The sequence below is a fragment of the Carassius auratus genome, chromosome 3 (genome assembly GCF_003368295.1).
Source record: "Carassius auratus strain Wakin chromosome 3, ASM336829v1, whole genome shotgun sequence".
Taxonomy (NCBI): domain Eukaryota; kingdom Metazoa; phylum Chordata; class Actinopteri; order Cypriniformes; family Cyprinidae; genus Carassius; species Carassius auratus.
The window spans coordinates 5,673,559-5,700,052 of NC_039245.1; the positions used below are offsets into that span (position 1 = coordinate 5,673,559).

Here is a 26,494-nt window from a genome sequence, read left to right on the forward strand (position 1 = left end):
GACCACAACAAACTTTTGAATTTTTTATAGACCAAGATGTAAGAAATAAAAGATGGAAAGAAAAAACTAAAAGGTAGACTGGGACATGTTTCAAAATTTTACAAGACCAAATCATTTCCAGCTGGTATTTTTTGGATGGACTGAAGTGATGAAATAAGGAATAAATGCAAGTGAGTGTGCATGTTTATTATCCAGTCAAGATAAAAGGGAGCAAAATATTGGTATGCACACAGCAGCCAATAAGCCTGAGTCAACTTTATTGCCTAAGTATCACTCAGTATCATGAAGACGACACAAGGACATCTGGGCCAACAGATAAGTAAAATGTAACCCGGGGTAACCAGGGAGGGGTGGGTGCTGGAAACATGCAGTATTTACGTCATAATTCTTTAAGGTCTTTCCCCTAGTCAAACAAACTTTTAATGGAGGGTTTCAAATAAGGCTATAACCTATTTGATGAAATGTCATCATGTCCACACAATTTAAACTTTTGACCATTTCTTAGCAAAACCCACAGACACCCTTGTAAACTCTTTTCCAAGGAGAGCATTTAGTAACCGCTGCCAGACACAACCAAGTGTCAGTCACACTGCTGGCTTTGGCTTTAAGCTACTGTGAGAGCGAGGACAAGGTCAAGAGATAAAGACCTGAGCTATCAGCGTTTCCACATCACTCAGTGGAAAAATGCTACACCCACTGACCATTTTCAATGATGAGCCTTGGTCTGTGAAATGGCAAAGCATGGTCATTATAGGTCATTTGTAATTGTGGAACTACCCTCTTTTTGGCATTTTTGCACCGTCGGAGCTGGGTTTGATTTTAGTACTTGACTGCCTTTTTCGAGAACCAAATTAGCTCCTACTTCGGAGCAGGGTCTATCCAGCACAACTGGTACTACCCATGACTAGGAATGGGTATCGTTTACATTTTATAATACCGATACTTACTGATACTAGGGCTGGGCGATATGGAGCAAAAATATATCTCGATATATTTTGCTATATCTCGATATACGATATATATCTCGATATCTTTACAGGAAAAATAACCCCCAAAAAACTACTGCAAAAACAAATATGGCAAATATTACATGTTAAGGGGCCTATGAAACATTTTATTTTTTTCTTCACCATATGTTTTATTGTTACTTAATTCTGTGTTTTAGCATGTGCAATTATTTAAATGCATAAAAACAACTTAATTAGTTAAAAACAATTCTTAAAATAGCCTTATGTGAAATGTTTTTTTTCCCTTCAGAAATTCTGTGTATTTACATTTTTCTGATTATCAAATGAAGGCATAAAACATTCATTTAATTTATCTTTTAATTATTTAAAATTAAGCAAACTTTATTTTTTTGTAAACAAAGGGGATTTACTATTAAAAATAAAACATGGGAGAAATGTTGTGTGATTATTCCTTATAAAATTATGTTCGTTTCATTTTAATAGTAGTAGTAGTGGGCTATCTACATTCTGCTGTACAATAGTAATAGATTTCTGTCAAATACTTTTATTTTGACGGGTTTACCTTTACAGTTCTGTGTATGTGATACCACAGTCTATGATGTGATATGAGCTAGTCTTACTCAAATCAAACGGTCAGATGCTCATGAAGTGACTCTCAGTGCAGTTCTGGAGATGTTCCTCATGTGTTCACGTCTTTATTTAGAGAGAGGAAAGACAATGAAATCAGCGCGAGCGTTATGCGAGCTTCCGTGTTTAATGAATGAAGACGCGCTTCTGCTCCATTCGTTGGCACAGACACGCAGAACATGCAGGATTCATATTTAAATAGACTTTTCCGGGTTAATATTTGCAGATATTAGTCCATTTCGCGATTTGATGTAAGTGCATTACCGACTTTTGATTAATTCATTCAAAATTTGACCAATTCCGTGACATTCCGCGTTAAACTGTAGATTCCATTTTTATGACTGGATTCCGCGATTCCATCCGCGTTTCATTGAGCCCTACAGTAGACATCTGCCTGCCGTTCGCCCAACGCCTTAAAACTGAAGTATCTCCATATAATGGAGCCAGTTGTCTTTTTTTTTTTTTTGACTAGTTCTCTACACGCGAGGTGAGAGGGGACAAAAGCAAGGAGGCGGGGGGCGAGCGAGCGGGGGCGAGCACAGCACAGGGAAGGCAAACAAGCAAAGTGGCGGAATCAGAATATAAACAATATATCGATATATACGATATGTCAAAATCCATATCGTGTTTAAAAAATATCTCGATATATTTTAAATATCGAGATATCGCCCACCCCTAACTGATACCATTATCAAAACTATCTGGTGCAAAAAAATATGACGTGAAAAGATGCTGAAAATTCCCAAGTTATTTTATTAATGCTGAATTTTAGTAACCGTATTAACATAACTGGTTAAAATTAAAACAATAGTTCACCCAAAAATGAAAATTGTGTCATCATTTACTCACTCTCAAGTTGTTTTAAACCTGAATAAGTTTCTTTCTGCTGTAGAACATAAAAAAATATTTTGAAGAATGTGGGAAACTAAACAGTTGCTGGTCCCCACTGACTTTCATCCCCCCTCCCCCCAACTATTAAAGTCAGTTGGGATCAGCAACTGTGTTATCCATATTTTTCAAAATATATTCTCGTGTTCAGCGCAAGCATAAATAAAAATCAAGACTTGTTTGATACAACATGGCTGAGTAAATAACGACAATGTAATTTTTGGGGCAAACTGCCCCTTTAATAACAAGCGGCAGAATGTGTAGTACTACTGTCTCTTTAAGACATGAACGCATTGTTTTTCTCTCAACTGTTTCAGCAGTTTCAGCTGGAACAGGAGCCGCGAGACATAATACAGCACATTGCTTGAGGTAGATGTTGTGTTTTTAGTAAATGTTTCATTAAATTACTAATGTTGCGTCTCTTAACTATTATTCTATTGCATATATTGCATCTGACACTGGTGTCGCTTAGTTTTGTAATGTGGGCCCACACTGCCATACATTTCACACTTGCCATGATGACTGACTCGATGCACACGGCGGCCACATTATTCAGTGAATGGAAATGACAAGGAGCAGCTTCTAATTCACAATTAACATTCAAGTATAAGGAGATAAAACAATGCAAGTATCGAAAACAGTATCCTTGTCCTGAAGTTTATCTGTATTCCAGTATTGACCCAATTATGTATCGGTTCTAAAAAACCTTGGCTTGGGACTGTCCCATAGGGAAGAGTCCCACAGGAAGAAACCCTCCATGTTTTTATCCAAAATCTTAAATTGTGTTCCGAAGATGAACAAAGCTTTTACGGGTTTGAAACGACATGGGGGTAAGTGATTAATAACAAAATGTTCATTTTGGGGTGGAGTAACCCCTTTAAAATGCTGTGTAAACATTGTGTCAATTTATTTCGCAAGTATAATGAACAGCGATAGATGGACGGACGCTGAAGTGCAGACACTTTAAGCAAATGTAGCACTGCCCGTTATCGTTGGAGATTCTTAGTCCTCCTTTCTGTTATCAATCGCTTTACGTATACGTCGACAATCCGTGTTTATTATTGTGAAACCTGCGAGACATAACAAAAAACACAGCTCCGATCACAGTGTCCTCCATCCTCTTGTTGTTATTCTTCGTTTACGTTGTTGAACGGCGCACAAAAATGACACCACAGTCAACCAGCACTTCCTAATACACACTGCCAGTGCAAATGCAACCCTTTAAATGGTACTGGGAAATAGTTTGTGCAATAATATCCCAGTACATTTAGTTCTGGAACTAAAGCGATGCGAAAGGCCCTTATGAGATGGCTTTGCTATTCTTTCCTAATCAGAATTCAACACAGATAATGCAATTTCATTCATAAACATGGCACAGTAGCTTATGCCGTGCGAAACACTGAACCCAAAATAACTTCAAAAATCACCTTCATAAACAGACAATAATTCATACCTTTAGACTAGCCCCCGTTTCCTTATCGTCATTCCAATGAACTCTACACTTTCCGCCGTCCACTCTCCATCCGTGTTTCGAAAGATTTCCCTGAAAACAAAAGGATCAAATGGCAGATAAGACACAATAACTTGGCTTCATCTTAAACAACTATAACAGTTTCCCACAGGTACAACTCCAAATAAATGATGCAGCAATGCATTTAAGTAAATGGGAGAAAGCTTCTGGAAATCTCTTTAACAGATTATACTAGGAAATTACTCCTCTATAAACAACCAACTATCTCTGTGGGTCAAACCAGCAAGCACTTTTTCACAGACTACCAACACTGTAGTTCTGCACAATGATATCCATGCAAGAAGCACAATGTTCATGTAGCAAGTGAGCTTAAAGGGTTAGTTCACAGAAAAATGAAAATTGTCATTAATGACTCACCCTCATGTCGTTCCAAACCCGTAAGACCTCCGTTCATCTTCTGAACACACGTTAAGATATTTCAGATTTAGTCCGAGAGCTTTCTGTCCCTTTGAAAACGTATGTACGGTATACTGTCCATGTATACTGTCAAAGATAATAAAAACATCTTCAAAGTAGTCCATGTGACATCAGAGGGTCAGTTAAAACATTTTGAAGCATCGCAAATACATTTTGGTCCAAAAATAGCAAAAACTACGACTTTATTCAGCATAGTCTTCACTTCCGGTCTGTTGTGAGAGAGTTCAAAATACTGCAGTGTAGTGAAATCCTGTTTGCGAACGAATCACTCAATGTAACCGGATCTTCTTGAACCAATTCACCAAATCGAACTGAAACGTTTGAAACGGTTCGCATCTCCAATAAGCATTAATCCACAAATGACTTAAGCTGTTAATTTTTTTTAATGTGGCTGACACGCCCTCTGAGTTAAAACAAACCAATATCCTGGAGTAATTCATTTACTCAAACAGTACACTGACTGAACTTCTGTGAAGAGAGAACTGAAGATGAACACCGAGCCGAGCCAGTTAACGAACAAAAGATTGACTCATTCTCAAGTCAAGAACCATTTCTGTCGGACGCATCTGATTCATGAACCGAGGAGCTGATGGTACTGCGCATGTGTGATTCAGCGTGAAGCAGACTGACACACAGAGCGTCTGAACTGATTTTTTTGATGATTGATTCTGAACTGATTCTGTGCTAGTGTTATGAGCCCAGGTAAACTGAAGGCTTGAATCAAGGGTAATCATCGCCAATGACGTCATTACGTCCAGCGCAAAAGAACCAGTGAACCGTTTTCTTCAACCGGTTTATTGAATCGAACTCTCTGGAAGAACAGTTTGCGGAAAAGAACCGAACTTGCCATCACTACTAGTGAATCGAAAACCGATACAACCGGTTCATGACTCGAGAACGAGTAAATCTTTTGTTCATATCTGGCACGGCTCGGTGTTTATCTTCAGTTCTCTCTTCACAGCAGTTTAAACTCGCTCACAACAGACACGGAAGAGAAGACAATGCAGAGTAAAGTCGTAGTTTTTGCTATTTTTGGACCAAAATGTATTTTCGATGCTTCAAAAAATTCTAACTGACCCTCTGATGTCACATGGACTACTTTGAAGATGTTTTTATTACCTTTTTAACCATGGATAGTATATCATACACACATTTTCAATGGAGGGACAGAAAGCTCTCGGAAGGTCTCACGTGTTTGGACCGACATGAGGGAGAGGCATTAATGACATAATTTTCATTTTTGGGTGAACTATCCCATTAATGAGCTCCGCAACTCACTAGCAATATACGGGGTAGATTAAAAGTAATATACTTTTGGTTTTTTTTAAATAGGGCAAATTATTGGCAGCTAATTATTTCACAGTATTAAGTTAGTGAACTGGTACTCAGTATTGGTATGTACCCTTGCATGTGCTAATTCTAAATAGGGATGAATGATAGTGACAAAAAAAAGCAAAAAAAAAAAAAAGACTACCATTTTCATCTATGTCTAAGTAATGGACAAAGAGTGCTACACCTTATGCTCGGTAAAAAATAATCAGAATTTGATCAGATGAGTGGTTGGTAGGGCTGTCAAAATAGCTGAAAACATATATACACAATATGTATGCATGCATTTATTTATGGGTATTTACTGTGGAAAACACTGCTGACTCCTGTTTCAACAACTAGGGTGAATCTTCAAAGTCATAAAATAAACCTAAAGCTTCACATTTACGTGAGTGGGCCAAACAAATAGGCCTATCTGAGGTGAAAAGTAGAATATGGCCACTTCCAGGGGGTAAAATCAGCCTATCAAGATTGCGCTTGGGGCCACACAGCCCTGCCCCTCCCCCAGGAACAACCTCTTCTCCTTAAAGTGTTTAACCAGATGGCCATCTCAACAACAGAAGCCTCCCATATACAAACACAAAGACAGGGGCATCCGTTTATGAAGCGCCAACATAAGCACAGATGAAAGATGACCAGTCAAAATAATAACAGTACATATAACAACCCTGTAAGACTTTATCTAAATTATTATTTTTTTTCTTTTTTATTAATTAACTATAAATACTAGTTGCTCTGAGCAGAGCTGTACAATTAAACTGAAGATCACCTTCAGTTGCTGGTTTCCACCGACTTCCATCGTATGGGGGGGGGGGGGGGTTGGGCACTATGCAAGTCAATGGGGACCAGCAACTGAAGGTTACCTATCCCTTAAATCCAAGTTAACCGAAAATATGATACGGTTTAGCATGGTTGTATAAGACTGCAACTTAACTAAATACACACACAGCGCATTTCAGAGTGTTTACACACAAGCAGCTCATGATCTGTTATCTCTCAAGCCCCTTTCACACTGCACGTCGGACCCGCAATATTCCCGTAACATTGCCTGGTCGCCTTCTGTGTGAAAGCAACCACGTCCCGGAATTGATTACCGAATCGAACCCGGGTCGGGGACATAGTAACATTGCGGTAATCGATCCGGAACGAGCGCTGTGTGAACAAAGCCAGATCTAATTCGGTATCGAAGTGATGACGCGCGTTATCGCGCGACTTTTTTACCGGTTGTTTTGAAGGAAGATCAACATTCGCGACGAAAACATATGTGCAAACTGTAATGAAGCAGAGATCAGTTAGTTCCTCACTTTCCGCGCTGATGCAGAGATCGTTTGCTTGCTTCAGTTAAAGTATAACGTGCCAAGCTTTGTCGACTCGTACATTACACGTCACGCGCTGATGTCACGTGTCGTTACGGGATCTTCAAGGGTTGTGTGTGAAAGCACGCACATATACCGGGTCATCACTGGCAGTGTGAAAGTGCCAAATCTAGCGACCAGGGAACAATTTCAGGAACACTTTACCCCTGTATTTGCCGGAATGGCAGTGTGAAAGGGGCTTCAGTGTCTCAAAGCAGCTCAAATCACAGCAATTGCTGCTCCACTCATCTCTGCACTATGCTCTTTTGGTTGCTTTTAACGTGCATTTGTGAACACAATATGCAAACGAACTTTCCAAACTTGTAATGACAAGCGCTCAAAAACCAGCTGTTGTCAACAAAAAAGAAGCTTTAAGAGCTCCTTGTGGTTCTCCGCCAAAATAAAAGCTTCATGGTTTACCATGTCATTATGTTTTAAGTCAGAAATAAATGTTACAGTTGTACTGTAAAATAATATACTTCTAAAATATGAATTACAATAGTAATTTTGTACTTTGTCTATTAATACATATTCTTATAGACTATATATATATATATAAAGTACAGCAAACTTGTCACTTTTTTTAATGCAATCGTCAAAAAAAAAGAAAATCGTAAAAAAAAAAAAAAAATTATATATATATATATATATATATATATATATATATATATATATGCAATTTGTTTTTTTCTCCAAATTGTGAAAGCCTAAATCTGAGTCACTAAGATGACATAAATCAGACTTGGCTTTTTCCATTATATGCCAACAGATGAAAAGCAATGTGATAACATGTGGACATGTAATATTAAGAAACAAGATAAGAAAAAATTTATTAAACGCTAGAAATACAATGTATAATATAATGTGTGATCAATCTCGGTTGCAGCAAACATGTTATGATCTAGTCCCTGGCATTGTTAGGTGTGGATGTGATTATGACCTGACAGGGGCAATGTCCATATCCCTGATAAGGAAAATTTGAAAACAGTCTATGATTAATTTGGAGTTAAAAGCATGCCAGGTAAGCAATATACCGATGCTTCTTTGCATCACAATAAAACAAAAACAAATCAAATTAAAAATTGTTCTTGACATCTTGATCGGTAGTTTTTATCTGGTTAATCTCCAGCAGCTATAAACAGCGGAGGCAAGTGTTTATGACTCATGACTGCAATACAGTGGCGTCACAAAGAGTAACACAAACACTGTTTTTGTTTAACATTTTTTAAGCAGCAAAGCTTACTCAGCACTGGGAAAACCCTTCAATTCAAACGGAACTGCATTTGCTTACAGCAGCAGCAGCAGCAGCTGCTTTGACCCGGCTTTGTTAGTGCCGCCCAGCAAAGGCATGAAAAGGAAAAGCCCAGAAGCATGCAGGCTTTGGAAAAAGCAAGTGCTCATCTACACTACTGAAAATGACTACAGAGAGATGAGCGTACTTACTGACCTGTGTTGCCTCTCTTCAATGTCTTTGGTGGCAATAGCATCCAAGTCTCTGTAAGGAAATAAACACACAGATTTTCAATTAACAATCTTACATTCACTTTTCATTCTCCAGTAAATAAACATCTGTCAAAATCAATGAAACTGGATTATATAGCTGGACATTTAACTTTAGACAGGTGAATGCAAAGAGTACATTTCATTCTTGTACAGATGGCTACGTATTGTGTGAATAACACTTAGGTGTGCAATGACAAGGCAACCTCCTAGCACTAGGAAAATAATAAATATATTTTAAAAATATATATATTTCTAAAAATTTTCACTTTCATTACTTTTGAAACCGCAACTACACATGTATTTCAAGTGCCACATACTTGGGTGATGCAAAAATTATGTATCCAATGCCAACCGCAAACTTCCTAATCATACCACAATATGACACCAAAATCAACTGATTTCGCCTCTCGCCATATTTACATTATATGGATGGACACACCGCGAATAGTGAGTCACAGAGGAAACGCCACGAATATATGCATGAACAGCAGCCATTCAACCAGACTGAATTCTTTAGCAAACATTTCTTTTAACTTAAGCAACACGTGATTAATAAAGAAACAGGCTTCTTAAAAATAAAAAGTGATTCAGTTTAACATTAGCTATACTTTACTCCTCCCCACCACTGGCTTCAGCTCCTGCTAACGGGGCAAACCAGCAACCTTGACCTGCCCTTAAAACATTACAATATAACGCACTCAAAACATCCATCTACGCAACTTCCACTCTCAAAGAGCGACCTCGTAATGTCTATGTCTAATGTCTTTTCTTTACTCTGGTCTGGGAGAAGGAAACGCAGCTTTTGCTGTGGATTTTTTCCCTCTGTGCTAGCAGCTGTGACTGCGTACTTTAAAAAGCTAAATTAAACACAAAATAAACAATTAACATATAGCACGTAACGTTAACCATCGCCGCTCCGTTAAGTTATTAAAGCAGTATTTAAAAATGAAAACAGGTTAACGTACCTTTCCAAATTATTAAATATAATTTTCCTGGATGTGCGCAATTCAGCCGATGAGCTAAAGAGTGCTAACAAACCAGATGGCCACTAAAGCCTGTATTTTTAAAGCTTAACAGCTTTAACGAATCAACCGCGGTTTTATTAATGCTCACATTAGATGCATAACAACACAATCTTTTTGTTTTGTTTAATTATTATGGATCGAATACTGCTGGTAGCAACAAACTAGCGTTAACCAGAAAAAAAAAGGGCGACATCGATAAAAGTTGCAGGACGTCGAATTAAACATCCAAATTAAATCAACATATTTCAAAAATACACTGCATAAAACTGTCCAAGAACGCACTAAACTTCATATTTATACGCTGTAACGTTATATACATAAACTCGACTTTAATGCTTGTAAACACGTTACTAACGATACTTACTGAAACCGACTGCAATGTCACTTCGGTGCCATTATGTGAAAGCAGGAGATCAACGTTCAAGAAATGTCACCGCACATACATGCGCTTTGCTTTTTTGACATAACGCAGACAGTAGCCACTATTTAATAAACCCTGAAATTGTGAAACTGTCGACGTGCAAACAAAACTGCAAAACATTCAACCGTGCCTCGTCTTAGACACCGCAGATACGCTGCTGAATACATGTATATCGCTTATACGTTGAAAATCACAAAGATACACACGACCGGACAGCAAAACTCACCTCTTTTAGTTTAAAGTGCAGTAGAGATGAAATGAAAGCAAACAATAAGGCTGTAGAAATTCAACACATTTGCAGAGTCTAGGAGGGGAAATATTTGTCCTGCTCGATCGCCATTTTCTTCTCTCGCGTTCATGCATTCATCCTTAACTGCAGGAAGAGCTCAAGCGCCGCTGTCAGAGCACTTCCTCCAACTCTACACACTCACCTCCAAAATGGTGGCCACATACAGGCAGCGTTTCAAAACCTAGTATGCTTTGAAACACAGCCACATAGTTGGTGGTCAACCGAGACTCATGGTGGCTTTCTTTTCTCTTTACCATAGTGATATAAAGTAACATTTTGGAGGAAAAAGTAACTGGGTTATAATGAGAAAATTATAACCTGACAATAAAAGAAAATAGTTCAAAATAATTCATAATAGAAATGGACAGATAATCCAAAATAATATCAAGGAATATTACTTAGTTTAAGAAAAAAAAATTGTCATGTTGAAACAGCCATACAATTAAAGGGCAATGGGGTAATATCACACATTACATCCTTCTCTTCACTCTCTGAGGCAGAAGTCTCCAAACTCATCCTTTATAATCATTCTTCTTGTCCACTTGATCCTATTCCATCTCATCTCATTCAAGCCATTTCTCCTGTAGCTAAGTAGTACCTGCACTCACTCACTTCTTTAACATATCGCTCCACACTGGTGTTTTTCCCTCAACATGGAGACAGGCTCGTATAACTCCACTACTTAAGAAAGCCACCCTCAACCCATCTCTTTGAGAGAACTACAGACCAGTTTCCCCTCTTCCTTTTATTGCAAATACATCTGAACGAGCTGTGTTCAACCAACCCTTTCTCACACAGAACAACCTCCTTGACAGCAACCAATTTGGCTTCAAAAGTGGACAGTCAACTGAGACTGCCTTGCTCTTAGTTGTTCAATTCAATTCAATTCAATTCAAGTTTATTTGTATAGCGCTTTTTACAATACAAATCATTACAAAGCAACTTTACAGAAAATTACGTATTTTTAAAGGAGCATTGCGTAGGTTCTCTAACCGTTAGAGGAACTGCAGCCAGTCTCATGCTCGTTCTCAGTACGCAAGCTCGTACGAGCACGACCACATCAACCAGGGTTGCCGCAGCAACCACTGACGCCGGTCGCTCTCTCTTTTTGCCACACTAGATACGTTTTTTATTTTTTTTTTACTTACGAGGAGTGTCCGTGGGTGTCTGAATTGTGCTGCCGGAGGCTGGTCGCTTCTTTCCATCCACAGAGTCCATCTGAAAACACTATTGCCGCTGCTTATAATGGCTGGCGTGCCGTACGGTTGTAAGCCCAAATAGACAAGAACGCACAAACGTCACATTTAGTGAATTTTCGCGCCAATTCGGGCCCTACTCCTCCACAAACAATTGAGCCTACAGGCTGATAGAGGTGTCATTCTTTTTTTTACATCATGGTTGGCTCATACATGTACAAATTAAAACTCTATTTTAAAATTTTTTAAGTAAAAACCTCCACATAGGTCCTTTAATATTTAGTAGTAGCTTATAAGTGCTGACTGTCAGTTTGTGCGATACAAAACCTCCACTGGCTCTGCATGCCTTTACCTAAATTCATTACTTCAGATTTATGTGCTGTCTAGAGGCTTGCGTTCTGCAAGTGAATATCGCTTGATTGTGCCATCCCAAAGAAACACAAAGTCACTTTTATGGACTTTTACATTTAACGTTCCCTCCTGGTGAAATGACCTGCCCAACTCAATCCAAGCAGCTGAGTCCTTAGCCATCTTCAAAAATCGTCTAAAAACACATCTCTTAACTTTATTTGACCCTCTAACTCTAGCACTCTCTATTCTAATTCGATTGTTAAAAAAAGACCTCTAACACTAACTTGCTCTATTCTTTTTCTATTCTATCGGTTTTCTTTTATTATATTACTTAAAAGACCTTGCTACGTGTACTGTGTTTAAGTTAACTGAGACTTGTTATAGCACTTGTGTATCATTGCTCTCATTGTCCTCATTTGTAAGTCACTTTGCATAAAAATATACAATAAAAGTACATAATATATGCTAAAGCAATTGTATTGGTTTCAGACTGTGCAGAAGTGACTTTAATGCCAATCAGATGACAACAAGAAGTCAAATACTAGTATTTTCTTTTTATCTCAAACTGTTTCACTTTATTAAATCTAACCCATTTATGATCCAATTATAAGTATGCATTTTTCATTAATATTGTGTTCTAATGGATGCAATATATACAATTTATTTATATATGTAAATTATACATTGTACCCAAGTAGGCCTGGTTTGACATTCTGAGTGTCAAAGTTATTATGAATTTGTTGTATTCAGAACCTTTCTGTAAATAAACTATGATCTAAAACACTTTTAGACAAAACAGATCCCTCATTGTTCAGTTGTTTGTTTACAGTGAATACCTTCACTATTGTAAAAAAATTCTTTCAGCACAAGGCAAAAACACCAACCAAGTGCAAACTAGGAACACCTAAATAAATCTACAACAATATAGACACAGCCAGCTTTTAGTCTGGAATTTGCCTGCGTTTTCACTTTGAAGACAAAGCAGTGACACACGGTTGAAAACGGCTCGGCTACGCCGTCCTTTTGAAGCGTTCATTCTGCCTCACTCATCAGGAATCACACAGAAGTGGCTACCGATTGAACCGGCTTCAAACAGAATACAACCTGTTTTACATGTAGAAACTTAAACAGGATCTTCAGATTTTTATCCTGATGTCAGGTCCCATCATTTACATAACATTTTATTTTGCGTGTCATTGCACATTACTAAAAATACATTAGCAGGCAGAGCCACATTCCTTTGAGCTCAGAGGGGACAAGTTACAGAAATTTAGCATTTTTTGAAAGATGTTGCAAAATGTCAACAATTGCTTGTATGAAACCATAGCAGAATAAGCCTTTTGCAACTTCAAACATTAATTACTAATTTTTCTATTGTCCAGTTATACAGCTCTTTAATATGGTTATGAATCTTTTTAAACCAATCATATCCTATCATATTCATTCCAAATATTTTATAAGGCATATTTTGGCTGTTTCATCACAAATAAAATGAAATAAAGTGAAAAAAAAGCATAGTGCTCGGGACAGCTCAGGCCTTCTGCGTTTGTGGTATTGAGAATTAATTTTGTATGAGGCATGAATATTGATGATCAGCAGAGGTCTGAGGCCAGCTGCTTGTGAGTGAGTATGCTGCAGTAGGACAAGGGTCAGTTTGGTCAGGACAGTGGGCTGCTCTCCCCCCTCTCAGACCGATGAGAGCAAGCGGAGCCTGGGAACGCGGGCAGATGCATTGTGCTCGGGCAGACAGGGCAGAAGGAGGGGAACAGCTTTGCATGACAAATACATGGCTGGCTTTGACATTCAGAGACTTGCTTCCAAACTCACTTAATAGTTAGCTCTCTTACCCTGGTGTTTCATTTCAATACTTTTTAATTAACAACATTTTAAAAAAGTTAGCAAAATTTGCAGAAAAATCACAAAAACATGCTCGTGCTGATGTGATGTGACAAATTTTGCATGTCACCCACATTATTTGCCTTCCCCTCTTTCGTCTTTACCTCTGTCCCCCTAATCCTCATCATTCACTGTTCCCCAGATGTACCAAGAGTCTCACCAGCAAGGGCCCTATTTTTTATTTGATCTTGCCCAATTCCTCCACTATCATTATATTCAATCTCTATCTGTCTCTCACCCACCCCCCTAGAGTCACTCTCTCAGACAGGGTGCCAGTTGTGAAAGGGTTTTGTTGGAGCAGAATTACACTCTGCATCCAACCAAATACCTGTCCGACCGTTGGCAGGTCAGCCTGCACTGCCATGCTTCCAGGCTCGAGTTATCCATCAGACCACTATTCTACAAGGCATTCATCATTTTCACACAGCCATGCACCCGGTCATTAATAAATGTTAACACACACCACTGCCTCATCAATGGTTAACCCTCGAGAGTATGAGACCATTTTTGCTGTGTTGTGCTATATATTCAACAAAAAAATTGTTTTGCTGCTTGAGAAACATTTCCTCTTCTTATTACTCATATTGACCATTGTGCTGCTTGATATTTTTGTGGGTCTTGTCATACTTCTCAATTGTCATACTGTTTTTTTTTCTTCTCAGGATTCTATGAAGAATAGAAACTTCTGAAGAACAGCATTTATTTGAAACGACAGCTTTTGTACCATTATATATGTCTACTGTTATTTTTGATCAATTGAATCCTTGCTGATTAATTCCTTTATATTATAATTTAATATTATAAACTATATTAAAAGAAAGAGCACTGAAGGGTTGAATAAAATAGCACATATATAGACAAACATATCTAGAAGCCTTCATTTAAAAAATCTATCAATTACAACAAAATATTGTGGTACACAGTAATAGAATCAGATTTTAATATCATGGTTGTGTCAATAATGCAAAACAGTAAGAATTTCACTTTCACAATTTCACAAGGTGTTTTATCAGAGAAAGGTAACTCATTTATAGCAATATATAAGACTGTATTCTACTTTTTTTTTTTTTTACATTTTAAATCTTACCAATTTGATTAACACTGCAAAAATATATTTTTGGAGTTCCATGATTTAACCTTTACAAATTTATTTCAGGTGACCTTCACAGCTTGACTTGTCCACTCCAGTCATGTAAAAGCAATATAAAGATGTAAAGATGCATGGCAGAGTGGATCTTATTGTCATTCATGTATGTATGTAGTATATATTTTAGATGGAGGCAATTTCTCACTGTTACAACTCATTCAAAAACTTTGCTCAGGTCCAAATGAGACTTATTTGCATATGCCCATCCCGCCCTCATCTCAATAATTCACATCTATCTGTATAATGTATTTCATCTCTACAGCATGCATTTGTGTTCAGACTTGTGAAGGCTTCTAGATGACTTGCACTGTGCTTTCAGTCTTCTGTGTGAAAAAAAGTACAGAAATGTATGAATTTTAGAAATATATGTCACCTCAACTAAAAAGTAATGCCTGGAAACCTAAATCATAATAATGAAACCCTTTAAGAAACATCTTCATGGAAAAATTTTCCATTCCTAAACATTCTATGCTAATCTGATCGAGCTTGGGTCAAATCATATCCATAACATAGATGGACACCCTTGTGTCCTACATTGTTCTGTCTCACTGGGGACAGGGGTAAGGAACAGTTCTCCCAGTGCAGTGAATATAGGCAATTGTACAAAATAGGGCTTTAAATGGACACCATGACGAAATCCACCACAGAAAAAAGAAACTTTGGCTTGCTCCCTTATAGCCCCACTGCCCTGTCCATGAATAGTTTTTATCCCCTATAGCAGCCAGTAGTTGTTAATGAATTAACAACAATATGCAGAAAGAAGGGCATGGCACAGCCTGAAAAATGAAATGAAATGAAACTGTCAATAAAGGGGAACGTTACAACTATTCACTCCCTTTCTTCATAACACTACACAGGTGTGCCAAGTAAATACGTACTTATACCCATGTGACATGACTACCTGGAACTGACAAAATGTCAAAAATAAAAGATGTTTTGTGACCAGCATGTCTTTGTGTTTTGGATGCTAGTATCCAAGAAGGTCTTCACACCAGCTCCAAACCAACAGAGACCACCACAAACCAGTCTGAAACATCTTTTACATTCATACTGGTCCAAAACGAGTGAAATTAACTGCAAGAGCACCTAGCAGGAATTTTAAGCAAATGCATTAGTATTTTACTGAAAAAAAACACATACTATTTGAATATAATCAGTTTACCTGACTTTCACGATTTTATCGCCATACGATCAGCTTGAGACTTACGAGATATACTATGTTAGCGGAAATTCAAAGATTTGGAGAACTGACAAGACAGAAATACACAAAGCCAGTGACTGGAGAGATGAGTGGAGCTCATTGGGTGCCCTAATGATGGCTCGCTCTCCCAAGGCTCTTCAGTGGTCTGCAGCCCTCACGCTCCTCCAGCTCTAATGAGCAGACCGCTCATCTTCCACTGCCATCTATCATACCTTCCAGCGGAAAACTCTACTGTCTTCTCACATCACCAACCACACATGAAAGAGGCCTGGCCACTGTAAAAGCAATGCCACTTCACACAAGATCCTAATTCACAGACGGAAAGAAAACGGCCACTTTCACCTGAATCCTTTTAACTCTGAACACAAGTAGCAGCCAGTAAGGAAATAAGCGAACAGCAGCACCATACTGTAAAAAATATCAGGATCTGTACAACATCTGTAGTTGCCAGAAATGAGACATAAAAGTATGGTGACAGTGTTTCAGGTATAAGGAAATGGCATATTATTGCATGTGCATTTTACTACTTAAAACTCCTACATTTAATTACATTAATGAACTACATAAAAAAAAATACATTCATTGTCAGAAGGGGTTATTTATGTTCTGCAGGACAACAAATTCCTCCATCTTTCAACTTTAAAAATGTATGAAGGTCTAATAATGTGTCTGGCTTTATCTTCTATTAATCTTTTTTTTACATAAGAGTCCAGCAGAGTGTGTGCATTATTTGGAGCCGAGAACTTGGCAGGGTGTCAGGTAGCAAATGGGTCTCCTCACAGCTCAAGGTCCTGAATACAATCCATGTGTTTTTATTTAGTATAACAAAAGACTCTTCACCACAGGGCAGGCTTCCATGAGAAACACTGTCCGGCATGTAAAGAGGAGGAGCACTGGATCCTCTTGACATGTTAATTGACTTGATTAGCATTAACATTACTGGGATTCCAGAAGGAGCCAAAAAGCTCTACTGTTAACTATTCATTTGGATGCAGTTTGATTCAAACCACCAGGCTGCCAAAGTAAACACAATTTTCATTTTAGATATGTTTATTTTCTCTGTCAAATAAAGAGACATAAAACATAAATGGAAACTTAAAAGTATAATTCCAAACCAGAATGACTTATTTTCTTCCAAGGAGCAAAAGAAAATTGTCTGAAGAATGAAGAATGATTTTAAAGAACTATTTTTTTCCCGTACAATGAAAGTCAGTGGGGTCCAAAACAGGATTGCACTGGAACCAACTTTTATTATGGCAAAAAAGGGATGATGACAGAAATTTAATTTTTGGTATAAAGGTCTAAACTGAATTGAGGTCCTACTGTTGTGAAGGGTCTGAAAAATAATAAATAAAGTAAGGTATGTTCCCTTGCTTACTAATCCTTAAGTGAGTCATGGGCGGCACAAGGTGACAATACTTATTACTGACAAAAAAGAAGGCTATAGAGGGCATCGCTGGACCCTGATGTCACCATGCTTTCATGGTGAACAATGCAGAGAGAATCTGTGAATTATGAGCTGTAAATGCTGGAAAACAAAACAACCAGAACTGAGGTTGGTCGGATGTTGCCCTGGCATCTTGCCAAGTGCTTGTTACCACAGAACGCGTGTGCAGTTGGGCCAGCAAATGTGATGCCCGTTGCCATGGCAACAGCAGAGGAGACTGGCGATGTAATGCATCATATTTCAGCAGACCAACTCAATTCAGTTCACACAGATCCAATCTATGGGTTGTAAGTGTGTATGTGTGTGGGGGGTGCGGGGGGGAGGGGGGTGCGCAGGCAGGGGAAATCTGGTACTACAGAAACATACTGCAGTCTGCTAGAAACTGAAATATTCATTGTCCAATCTGCATGCAACTGCTTGCCATGGAATGAGGTGACATTAGCTGTCACACATGGGTTACAGTAATGTTCAGTTGTTATGTCAAAAACATATCCAAGATATAACGTACAAATCATATAGCTAATGACATATATACAGCTTTGCAAATAAGTACAAATAATTTGTTAGTTTAAAAAAAAATAAAAAATACATTGTAACATTATAAATGTTTTACTATCATTTATTACTATCATTGATTTTGATCAATTTAATGCATATTTAATGCATACTAATATCAAGAGCTTGGAGAGATCTGACCCTTTTGTAGATCTCCCACCGAGACTTCAGTCTCTGGGTACCATAGTGGCATTAGGAGGCCAGACAGGAACACAATGGTCTCACACCAGAGCAGATGTTTCCTAATTACAGTAAGCTCTTTAACGCACCTGCACTCATTACGGGCCAAAAGCTACTCCACTTACAGCAGATTCCAGGGAGATTTGGTGGCTGTGAATTTCCCTTAATGAGCATCTCCACCTCACAAGCTTTATAATGAGTAGATCCCAGGTATAATCCTGCAGGTAATATGCTAGCAGATCCCCTTTAACCTCTTCAGCACATGCAAACAAAAGTTGGTAATGAAATATACCCTTATTATCTAGAAAAACATAATTTATAATCAAAGCCTTCTTTTAGTGGATAAAGTTAAAAATGTCCGGTCTCATCTGATTTGAAAACTGTTAGAATATCATGATTTTTTATCTGCCTATAATTGTGCAAATTGATGTTTTATTGTATAATCATTTTTTTTTTTTTACTTTCATTACATTGAGCCCACACTTTGACTTGGGCCGACTTTAAATTCCACTTGAATCAGCTGTGTGGGCCTGTGCAGGACTATTGACTTTTGAAACATCAACAACATCCATCTGAAATGAACCTCAGACACAAAGGTTTAACCCATAGTGGAAAAACAGCGTTGGATTCCTTTCCAGGGATATTTCCACTCCGTGTTTTCTCCAGAGTATTGACATAGTGAGCAGTGATAAGGCCGTACAGAAAAGGATTATTTATTCATGTGAGGGATAAGGTTGCACACCTCCCTGTCTTGACCATGGGTACCGACTCAAAAGGATTCCGAGTTAATTTCCTGGCACTATCAGGATTTCAATAATTCAAAGTCACTAAATCGACTCGCAGGGGCACTAATGTATCTAATGTCCTACAAATTATCACGCAAGAATAAATACTTAATGTGCATCACATTTATCACGCAATAGACATCAAATATCTGTTCATGCAGACTTCTGCTTTATAATGCTTGTGAAGTGCTTGTCAGGAATGGGACAGGGGTAGATTTGCGGTTTACGTACAAGCAAAAACAAAGACTGAGGAGGCAGACAATCAGACAAGATGCCCGCTGGGCATCACAAACTGTTTTCTGTCAGCTCACTTTTCTCAAACAGCAAGCCAAACAAAATCAAACATTCACTGCAGTACGGCTGTCAACCTTTAAGACCCTGCAGCACATCAGCAGCCAATTAGCCTGGAATACTCCATTCTCAGTTGGTATAGAGAGACAACATGGCATATCTGAATTAAAAGTATATTCAATATTTTTTTAAAAGCTGAAATGTTTTTAATCAACACTTCATACTGTATATATATATATATATATATATATATATATATATGCCTACATGTCATAATGGATAGTCATCGCATGTATCAGAATTAGGCTGTTTGCTTGCACACGAGCAGCTACGTTTCATCTCGGAGACACGTTCTGTCTTTTCGCTTGCCAAATTCCGCCATGTAAATAGCAAATCCGTTATGGCATGAGCACAACTGGCTCTCAAAGGGAATGGAAGATGAGATTGGTTTATTGCATGTTACATCCAAAAAAACACCCATTACTCATTAAGAGAATAGGGACAACCCGTTTCCATGCTCCCGGGCGTGCCGACCATTTTTCCGTCGTTAAAACAGCAAAAGTGGATTTGGACATGCCTGAGTGCACTTGCACCATGCAATTTACACTTTGCATTTAGATTGTTAAAATAGGGCCCATAAAGATTTAATTTATGCCTGGTATTAACACACTGACCACTGAAACGTATGCCTGAAGTGTGATTGTTTGTTGAAAGCAGCCAGCTACAAGAGCTGTTTAATAGGCAATTGCTGTGTCCTAACTACTAAAGCAATTACATGACAAATTCATTGTGGTTAATTATAAATGAAGCAAATCATTAGATAATTACCCTTCCACAAATACCACCTCCTTTTTTAGGAATGGGGGTCCCTCAAAGAGTATACAATATACAGCACACTAGAGAGGCAAATGGTAATTCATTAAGTATAGTTCTGCTTGGCTGTAAATAAGCCTGTGATAATGAAACAGCTTTAAGGAGCCTCTTCTGTCTGCCCTCCATTTGATTGTCTTTTCTCTATGATAACTGTTTCTCTTTTTGTTTTCTTTTGTTTTGATTGACTTGATTGATCTGTTCTGTTTTGATGTCCACAGGCTTCTGGCAGACTGACTCAACTGAAGGAGTGACAGTATGCAATGTGAGATAGATGAGAATAACACTTTTCTACACACATACACACAGAGTTAGAAGTTATAGAGCCTATGCTACATAGCGGTGCAAAAACCTCTCAAAGGAACATGTTTTATACCAGTGGGATGGAGCTCATCTTTATTGTATGACAAGGACTGCAGGATGTCTCCCAGTACGGCTAAACAAAATGAAATCATTAGATTTTTTTTTGAAAGCATAGTGGATTCAAAAAAGAGTTGCTAACATTTGTTTCTAATTAAACAGGGTTTTATTTATTTTTTTCATTCAAACAATATTTTATCAGAAAAGCTATTTGAGTGAAAAGTAACAAATGTTAAAGGGGTCATATGATTTGTAAAGAAGATCTGTAAAGTCGCAAAAACTAAAGTCTCAAATCCAAAGAGATATTCTCAATAAAAGCTAAAGTGGCTCATTCATTGAAAGTGTGTGTACGGTGTACTGTCCATGTCCAGAAAGGTAAGAAAAACAAAGTAGGCCAAAAAACATTTTGGTCCAAAAATAACAAAACCGACGACTTTATAACAGCTTAAGTCATTTGTGGATTAATGCGTATTGGAGATGTGAAACATTTCAAATGATTCAGTTCGATTTGGTGAACTGGTTCAAGAAGATCCGGTTACATTGAGTGATTCGTTCGTGAACCGGATATCACAAACTGCTTTGTTTTGAACTCTCTCTCACAACAGACCCGGAAGAGAAGACAATGCTGAATAAAGTCATAGTTTTTGTTATTTTTGGACCAAAATATATTTTCGATGCTTCAAAAAATCCTAACTGACCCTCTGATGTCACACTTTGAAGATGTTTTTATTACTTCTCTGGACATGGACAGCATAGCATACATACGTTTTCAATGGAGGGACAGAAAGCTCTCTGACTAAATCTAAAATATCTTAAACTGAGTTCCGAAGATGAACGACATGAGGGTGAGTTATTAATTACATAATTTTCATTTTTCGGTGAACTAACCCTTTAAGTTTCTGAAGCTAAAACATTAGATACAGTTTTAAGTTAGAAAGTTTTGGGGACGGGGTGATTTATTTATTTATTTTTATGGGATAAATGCAGCCATGGTGAACATAGGAGACTTCTTTCAAAAACATTTTTTTAAAAATTGACCAACTCCAAAAATGTTAATAGTAGTGTATATTTAAAAATTATCCTTTCTCAATTATTTCCAATTTCCAACACCCAAGCTGAAAAATTATGATTATAAAACATAACCTTTACTACAGTACATACAACTTGTAATATAAATCTGCATACAGCAGGGACAGGTCTGAGTGGACATTAGGCTATTACCAAACACCTCCCCACTGCTGTGATCTTTCCAGGCCAGAGCTTTAAGCATTGTGTTCATTAGGCTCGGAAAAAAGGAAAACAAACAGGGCTGACTCCTCAGTGGGATTTTAATTTGACACATATTCCCCTAATCCAACCTCACGGTGGGGAGCGCACGTGCTGCATGGACAATGGGGAGGCCACAGCTAGGGCTAATTATCTGTTGTTAGATGGAGCCCTTGATACGAGCTCTGGCATGAAGTGTTTGATGTAATCAGACTGAACAGGAAAAAGAAGCCAAACAAATGAATTTGAAAATAGGATAAGGACATTCTTATTCTCCATGGGGAAGAGTTATTAAGATAAAAAGAAGAAGGAGTGCAGAAGTTATACATCGTGAACAATGTGAATTTATAATTTTTATTTTTATTTTGTATTTTGTATTTTATACAATTATTTTAGTTTTAATTGTTTTAAATCCATTGTATAAATATATAATGGTCTTACAGACATCATAATCAAATTTAGAATTAAAACTTTTCAGTTATGTGGGAATCTGCAGAGCTTTAAATCTAAATTTAATTTAAGTATTAACCTTTTAATCTAAGTGGTAACTTTTACCAGTCACATGGGATCTCCGTCAGGTGTCAGGGATTGGATGCAGGGCTCACTCATAATCTTTCACTAGTCTGGACCTACTAAGCGGCCATTTGGCAGTCATTTGAACTCTAGTGCTATTAGATTTATTAGGCTACAGCTGTGGTACTGGACAATATTTTGATGATGACATTTCCATTTGAACTTGTTTATCTTCTTTTCTCCTGATTAAAGGCAAAAGCGAACCTGTACACAACTGTGTGCTGAATCACTCTCAGTGCCCTGCAGCTGACCATGATGTGGCCAGAATTGCTAATAAATGATGTGAAGTCTGGTTAAACAAAAAAGACAATGGCAAAACCACACCAATCAGCTACAGCACACATGAGTCCAAACAAAAGAAAGGTTAAAAGAGGTTCATTCTGCATTGCTGTGTGGAAAATTAACAGTCTCCGTCACAAATCCCATATGAAAGGGATTATTCACCCAAATTAAAAAATTCTGTCATTTATGCTCTGTTTTTTTTTCATTGCAAACCTCAATTCTTTATTCAAAAGAGATATCATGAAGAACGCTGGTGTCCAAATAACACATTTCTCAAAACATGTTCTTTTGTATTCAGCAGAGGAAAGTCAATGTGAGGATGAGTAGTCTATGATGAAAGTATTTTCATTTTTGGGTTAACTATCCCTTTAAGCACTGTTAGATCTATATTACAAAACCAATTCAAGCCAGTATTATGTTAACTAAAACTATTGGAAAAAACAATTGTGTAAATGATATAAAGCTGACAAAATAAAATGAAAACATTACATGAAAAACTTTGTTGCCTTGGCAACTATCAGAAATACAATCACAAAAAAATCTGCCATATTGAAATAAAAAACTAAAATAGCTAAAAATACTAAAACCTAAACTAAAATTAAAACTTAAAAGATATAAAAGATTATTCAAAATAGGAATAAGTACTACAATAGTATATAAATAATACTAAAACAACACACACTGGCTAAAGTTTTTTTTTTCTAGGATAAATCGATGTCTACAGTGATTCTTAGTGATGCAGACAAGCCCCCAACAGCACGCCAGCGGCAACAATACCTGACACAAACACCTTCACCGACCAAAACATTTCCATTCTCTGGAAGCCTTATATATAACAATTCATCCAACTGAGTTCAGTGAAATCTAATGAAAACGTAGTTTCTTTATTGTAATGGACCCCGGTGAAGAGTCAAACTTAAAAGGAGAGTTCTGCTGAAAATTCAGTAATTTCACTTCACAATAGGATGCCATCAGCTTCTCTTCCCTTTGAGATGCTAATTCACATGCTGAGCCCATAAGTGACTTTTTTATAAAAAAAAAACATTTGAGGGATGATCCACTGTCTCAACTGTACACACTCCTGTCATAATGAAATTAGTACCAACCAGAGCATTTCAGCCACTCAACATCTTCTTCAAAAATAGCACACAGTTTTGCTAAGCAAAAGCCAGTCAATATGCTTTTGAGGAAAATGGGACGGTAATTCCTTCATTGCCGGAAAACAATAAAACGCTCACACCAAATTTAGCAAATTGGCAGAAAGAAAACCAACTCATTTGTACCTCACTAGGTTTAATAGAACTCAAAAGCTTCTGAAAAGGGTATAAATAGAGTGAGCTATAAGCTATAACTAAGTTTCATTCTATAGTAAACAGAACCTTTCACTGCACTAGCACTAGCAGAAGCAATAGCATATTTAACGCAATGATGGGTGAGTAAATTTATTTCAGGTCTTCCTTTACTCTCTCTAATTCAGTCTAGACATACCCCCCAACCTAAAACATACACACACAGTCACAAAGTAAACCAGAACTGGGGCTTGTGTTGTTCTGCATTATCACCATTGATTAAAATAAGCCCCTGCTCGCTTGCCATTTTACAGCTGAGGTCCCGTACTGGGTTTTATGAAGTGCTAGCTACTTCATTTAATTATGGTAACTGGGTTACATTAGTTGTGCACAGCTGTAGGCAGAGGAAAAATCCATCTGTATGCCAGTTTCATTTTCTCTCTTCTCAGCCCCAGGCGTATACATCATCTCCTCATCTGCTCACACACTGCATGCCCTCCCTTCTCCGCTTTCTTCACCTCATCCTCAAACTTAGATGAGTAAAATATAACAGCTATATCATGCATGATGAGACCCATGAGGGCCGAGCTCTTATAAAAAGCACACAGAAGGAACCCATAACAAATGCCATGTCTGATTACATTCGATTTGATGCATATTTCCAGTGAAGGTGCTTTAAAGGTTCCAATTGACAGTATCTGCCTCCATTTTACCACGTGTTTGCGGATGAAATACAAGTTAAACATTAACGTGGACTACAATACTGCATTTTCCTGTCTTGAAAGAACATAAATAGTCTTGTAATGCATACAGCTTTGGTTTAGGAAGTCTAAATGCACACCTCGCATTTAATTTACAATCTTTCACCTTTTTGTAAATGTTTAAACCTTTTTCTTTTGCTTAAAAGTTAGAAATTTTGTGATTTATCTCAGATCTGGATGGTTTTGTTTCATGGCTTAGAATTCTGTAGAGAGAGAGAGAAAAAAAAGTGAGGCTGAAAAATGTGTCATTTGAAATTAATCAAACATCATTAAATCATTATTTCACATGAAACTGTAATTTGTTTGGCTGCTACTAATCATTTAAGCCTGAAAGTAAATGGTAGTAGTCTTGTAAACAGTCATGGCTAATAGACTTCAGACAAAGAAGAGTGTTTGTTTAAATTTGATGCGTCTTGGTGTTCGTATGTCTTGCCTGTAACCCTGTTCTGCTAAACCGCAACTAATCTGAGCCTAATGAGTTCACCTTTGACCCCATCACACTTGCCAGTCTGCTCTGCCGTACCCTTGACCGAGCACTCCTGACCTACTGACAAGTGCACAGGAACAAAAACATAAACATTCATAGATAACAACTCTCCTTGTTGAAGTTAAAGAACAACACATATTTATAACTAAACAATGTGCAACAAATAAGTTACATTCAAAGCATAAGGGCGGTTGAAGGTGAAGTGTAAACATTTCTACAAAACTGATTTCCCCAAACATTCCCCATGTGCTGATAAAACAGATAGTCCTGGCCCCAAACTCACACCATTGGTTTATGCTCTGCTATTAATGTTTTAAAAATATAATACAGCCATAGTATTTCTGTGGAGAAATCAACCTGTAAATGGCCAGTGATAGGATAAAGTATTTTGACGTTTAAACAAAATTACACACATCTTTAATTCATATTTTCTAATACTCAAACTCTATTCAATGCTTAAAGTGGCCTCTCTAAAATCTAAACAATGATGAATTACCTAACAGTTTTCCTATCACTAATGACTCAAACACGAGCCTACATAATCACACAGACCATTTCTAACTATTTACATTACACATGGAGGGAAATATCTGTCAGAGTCTAGTGTAAACACTGGATGTGCGAAATGACAACCGTTTCACCCAAGAGTATTTGGACACTCAATTGACAATTAAAAACATCTGAATTGAAATGAATAGAAAATAAAAGATCAAAACAAGTGGCATCAAATGCAATGTAACAAACTATTAAAAGTGTTATCTCAGAACTTAACTTAAATTGAAATTATTTGATCAAAAAGTAAAAACAGTAATAAAATATTACAAGAACTAATATTGTATAATTCCTGTCATGACACAGCTGAATTACTCCAGTCTTGAGTGTCACATGATCCTACAGAAATCATTCTAATATGCTGATTTGCTGCTCAAGAAACATTTTTTATTATCATCAATGTTGAAAACAGTTGAGATACAATGACACATTTTTTTATAGGATTTTTAAAATTAGAATAGAATTCTAATACATTTCGCTTTCACAACGAAACACAGTGTCTCCACACCATGGCCCAGGTGGCATCAACAATACTACAGAGAGAGGAAAAGTTACAGCTTCTTTACATAAACATTTGGGCAGTGTTACGGAAATCGTCCCACATCGTGACGTAGACGTGGGGACGTGTTTAAACGAGGCATTTTAGAAGGGC

General features: G+C 37.5%; 1 protein-coding gene across 4 annotated transcripts in view; it reads right to left on the reverse strand.

The window, feature by feature from the left end:
* LOC113044757 (trinucleotide repeat-containing gene 6A protein-like) overlaps window positions 1–10,473 on the reverse strand; it is a 31,937-nt gene extending 21,464 nt beyond the window's left edge. The window contains exons 1-3 of one of the 4 annotated variants that reach the window (XM_026204957.1): window positions 10,291–10,473; window positions 8,563–8,610; window positions 3,937–4,026 (exon numbers count right to left, since the gene is read on the reverse strand). The gene's annotated coding sequence lies outside the window, so the exon portion shown is untranslated. Of the gene's footprint in view, window positions 1–3,936; window positions 4,027–8,558; window positions 8,611–10,007; window positions 10,029–10,290 lie in introns of those variants that run through there. The other 3 variants (XM_026204935.1, XM_026204941.1, XM_026204946.1) reach the window with 3 other exon arrangements.
* Between the last annotated feature and the right edge of the window lie 16,021 nt (window positions 10,474–26,494).